Below are 5,825 nucleotides of genomic sequence, written 5' to 3'. Positions count from 1 at the left end.
AAAGTAAAGGTAAAAAATAAATGTTAAAATAAAGGTTAAAAAAATAAAAAAATAAATAAACCTCAGATGAACAGGTGGAGCAGCAGTACCATGAGATGGAATTCAGGGTGTGACTCAAATGACACCCTATTCCCTATATAGTGCACTTCTTTTGACCAGAGCCCTGTGGAACCCTATTCCCTATATATAGTGCACTACTTTAGACCAGAGCCCTATGGCACCCTATTCCCTATATAGTGCACTTCTTTTGACCAGGCCACATAGGGATAGGGTGCCATTTGGGAGCCGGATTGATCCTATAGTCTAAAGTACTATATGCTTGCGGTGTCACACCCTGACCATAGTTTGCTTTGTCTGTTTCTATGTTTTGATTGGTCAGGGTGTGATCTGAGTGGGCATTCTATATTGGATGTCTTGTTTGTCTATTTCTATGTTTGGCCTGATATGGTTCTCAATCAGAGGCAGGTGTTAGTCATTGTCTCTGATTGGGAACTATATTTAGGTAGCCTGTTTGGTGTTGGGTTTTGTGGGTGATTGTTCCTGTCTTTGTGTTTGCACCAGATAGGGCTGTTTTAGGTTTTCACGTTTATTGTTTTGTTAGTCTGTTCATGTGTAGAGTCTTTCTTAAAGTAACATGAATGTTTTTGGTCCACTCCTCCTTCCCACAACGAAAGCCGTGACAGAATCACCCACCACAACTGGACCAAGCGGCGTGGTGACCTTTAACCTTCGACTCAAGAAAACCGTGACATGCGGTGTGAATTTGACAGAATATGAGACGATTGATGGTTGAAATGAATGTACTGTAATTGTTGGCGTTTTCATGGAAGGGGAATTCGTGGGTAAATGGAGGCCAAGCCTTTGCACTCACGGAAACCAAACAGCTATAGTAGTTTTTAATCCAAGTGTTTTTACAGATACGGTTCCTGTTTATGTCATACTTAAACTTAATGAAAGTATTTTTCAACAAGTAGCAGTAGTTATGTAGTAGTTAAGTAGTAGCTATGAAAACATCCGCACCATTAAACAACTAACAGTAAAGCCGTAGTCTAACAGCCAAACAAATCCACTTCCCTCGATATGCCTTTGTAACACAAGGAAATACCAAATGAATGAGATATCTCATCTGATAAACATTATATGACCAGCAGTTTCAATTCCATCCTTCTCTTCTTCGCTAGAGGAAAATGTTCTTATCCTACCACCAACATGGAGGGGAGGAGGTTGGCGGCTGGCTAGCTAAAAGATAACATAAAGAGCTAGACTGCTAACTACTGACTGCGTAATGTAACAACAACACAACAACTTATAAGATGCTACTTATCACAGCAGCAAATGTACAAAACATTTTTTTATATATATATTGAAAATAAGTACAAATTTGGTCAAATAAAATGTTTTGTATCAATTTTACTCAGGTTCCTTCTGACAACAGAACGAAAGGATTTTTATACCAAACACACAGTGATGATGGACAGTTCAATATAACATGATGATGGACAGTTCTATATAACATGATGATGGACAGTTCTATATATCATGATGATGGACAGTTCTATATAACATGATGATGGACAGTTCAATATAACATGATGATGGACAGTTCTATATAACATGATGATAGACAGTTCTATATAACATGATGATGGACACAGTTCTATAGTTCTAACATGATGATGGACAGTTAGTTCTATATAACATGATGATGGACAGTTAGTTCTATATAACATGATGATAGACAGTTCTATATAACATGATGATGATGGTTAGTTCTATATAACATGATGATGGACAGTTCTATATAACATGATGATGGACAGTTCTATATAACATGATGATGGACAGTTCTATATAACATGATGATGGACAGTTAGTTCTATATAACACAGTTCTATATAACATGATGATAGACAGTTCTATATAACATGATGATGGACAGTTAGTTCTATATAACATGATGATGGACAGTTAGTTCTATATAACATGATGATAGACAGTTCTGATGATAACATGTTCTATGATGATGGACAGTTCTATATAACATGATGATGGACAGTTAGTTCTATATAACATGATGATGGACAGTTAGTTCTATATAGATGATGATGGACAGTTAGTTCTATATAACATGATGATGGACTTAGTTCTATATAACATGATGATGGACAGTTAGTTATATAACATGATGATGGACAGTTCTATATAACATGATGATGGACAGTTCTATATAACATGATGATGGACAGTTAGTTCTATATAACATGATGATGGACAGTTAGTTCTATATAACTGATGATAACATGATGATGGACAGTTCTATATAACATGATGATGGACAGTTCTATATAACATGATGATAGACAGTTCTGATATAACATGATGATGGACAGTTAGTTCTATATAACATGATGATAGACATGATGATGGACAGTTCTATATAACATGATGATGACAGACAGATGATGGACAGTTCTATATAACATGATGATGGACAGTTCTATATAACATGATGATGGACAGACATGATGATGGACAGTTCTATATAACATGATGATGGACAGTTCTATATAACATGATGATGGACAGACATGATGATGGACAGTTCTATATAACATGATGATGGACAGTTCTATATATCATGATGATGGACAGTTCTATATAACATGATGATGGACAGTTCTATATAACATGATGATAGACAGTTCTATATAACATGATGATAGACAGTTAGTTCTATATATCATGATGATGGACAGTTAGTTCTATATCATGATGATAGACAGTTCTATATAACATGATGATGGACAGTTCTATATAACATGATGATAGTTCTATATATCATGATGATGGACAGTTAGTTCTATATACCATGATGATGGACAGTTCTATATAACATGATGATGGACAGTTAGTTCTATATATCATGATGATGGACAGTTAGTTCTATATAACATGATGATGGACAGTTAGTTCTATATAACATGATGATGGACAGTTAGTTCTATATAACATGATGATGGACAGTTAGTTCTATATAACATGATGATGGACAGTTAGTTCTATATAACATGATGATGGACAGTTAGTTCTATATAACATGATGATGGACAGTTAGTTCTATATAACATGATGATGGACAGTTCTATATAACATGATGATAGACAGTTAGTTCTATATAACATGATGATGGACAGTTAGTTCTATATAACATGATGATGGACAGTTAGTTCTATATAACATGATGATGGACAGTTAGTTCTATATAACATGATGATGGACAGTTAGTTCTATAGAACATGATGATGGACAGTTAGTTCTATATCATGATGATGGACAGTTAGTTCTATATATCATGATGATGGACAGTTAGTTCTATATAACATGATGATGGACATGATGATGGACAGTTCTATATAACATGATGATGGACAGTAGTTCTATATAACATGATGATGGACAGTTAGTTCTATATAACATGATGATGGACAGTTCTATATAACATGATGATGATAGACAGTTCTATATAACATGATGATGGACATGATGATGGACAGTTCTATATAACATGATGATGGAACTATATAACATGATGATGGACAGTTCTATATAACATGATGATGGACAGTTAGTTCTATATAACATGATGATGGACAGTTCTATATAACAAGATGATGGACAGTTAGTTCTATATAACATGATGATGGACAGTTCTATATAACATGATGATGGACAGTTAGTTCTATATAACATGATGATGGACAGTTCTATATCATGATGATGGACAGTTCTATATAACATGATGATGGACAGTTCTATATAACATGATGATGGACAGTTAGTTCTATATAACATGATGATGGACAGTTCTATATAACATGATGATGGACAGTTCTATATTCATGATAGTTCTATATAACATGATGATGGACAGTTCTATATAACATGATGATGGACAGTTAGTTCTATATATCATGATGATGGACAGTTAGTTCTATATATCATGATGATAGACAGACAGTTAGTTCTATATAACATGATGATGGACAGTTCTATATAACATGATGATGGACAGTTAGTTCAGTTCTATATATCATGATGATAGACAGTTCTATATAACATGATGATAGTTCTATATAACATGATGATGGACAGTTCTATATAACATGATGATGGACAGTTAGTTCTATATATCATGATGATGGACAGTTCTATATATCATGATGATGGACAGATGATGGACAGTTAGTTCTATATAACATGATGATGGACATGTTAGTTCTATATATCATGATGATGGACAGTTAGTTCTATATAACATGATGATGGACAGTTCTATATATCATGATGATGGACAGTTCTATATAACATGATGATGGACAGTTAGTTCTATATAACATGATGATGGACAGTTCTATATAACATGATGACGGACAGTTAGTTCTATATATCACGATGATAGACAGTTCTATATAACATGATGATAGACAGTTAGTTCTATATAACATGATGATGGACAGTTAGTTCTATATATCACGATGATAGACAGTTCTATATAACATGATGATAGACAGTTCTATATAACATGATGATGGACAGTTCTATATAACATGATGATGGACAGTTAGTTCTATATAACATGATGATGGACAGTTAGTTCTATATAACATGATGATGGACAGTTCTATATATCATGATGATGGACAGTTCTATATAACATGTTCTATATATCATGATGATGGACAGTTCTATATATCATGATGATGGACAGTTCTATATATCATGATGATGGACAGTTCTATATAACATGATGATGGACAGTTCTATATAACATGATGATGGACAGTTCTATATAACATGATGATGACATGATGATAGACATGATGATAGACAGTTCTATATAACATGATGATAGTTAGTTCTATATATCACATGATGATAGACAGTTCTATATAACATGATGATGGACAGTTCTATATAACATGATGGACAGTTCTATATAACATGATGATGGACAGTTCTATATAACATGATGATGGACATATAACATGATGATCATGATGATGGACAGTTCTATATACATGATGATAGACAGTTCTATATAACATGATGATATATATCATGATGATGGACAGTTCTATATAACATGATGATGGACAGTTCTATATATCATGATGATGGACAGTTCTATATAACATGATGATGACAGTTCTATATAACATGATGATAGTTCTATATAACATGATGATAGACAGACATGATGATAGACAGTTCTATATAACATGATGATGGACAGTTAGTTCTATATAACATGATGATAGTTCTATATAACATGATGATGGACAGTTCTATATAACATGATGATGGACAGTTAGTTCTATATAACATGATGATGGACAGACAGATGATGGACAGTTCTATATAACATGATGATAGACAGTTCTATATAACATGATGATAGACAGTTAGTTCTATATCATGATGATGGACAGTTCTATATAACATGATGATGGACAGTTAGTTCTATATAACATGATGATGGACAGTTAGTTCTATATAACATGATGATGGACAGTTAGTTCTATATAACATGATGATGGACAGTTAGTTCTATATAACATGATGATGGACAGTTAGTTCTATATAACATGATGATGGACAGTTAGTTCTATATAACATGATGATGGACAGTTCTATATAACATGATGATAGACAGTTAGTTCTATATAACATGATGATGGACAGTTAGTTCTATATAACATGATGACAGACAGTTAGTTCTATATAACATGATGATGGACAGTTCTATATAACATGATGATGGACAG

This window comes from Oncorhynchus masou, chromosome 30 (assembly GCF_036934945.1).
Source record: "Oncorhynchus masou masou isolate Uvic2021 chromosome 30, UVic_Omas_1.1, whole genome shotgun sequence".
NCBI classification, from domain to species: domain Eukaryota; kingdom Metazoa; phylum Chordata; class Actinopteri; order Salmoniformes; family Salmonidae; genus Oncorhynchus; species Oncorhynchus masou.
The sequence above is the reverse complement of the archived record's forward strand: the minus strand, read 5'-3'. Positions refer to the sequence as shown.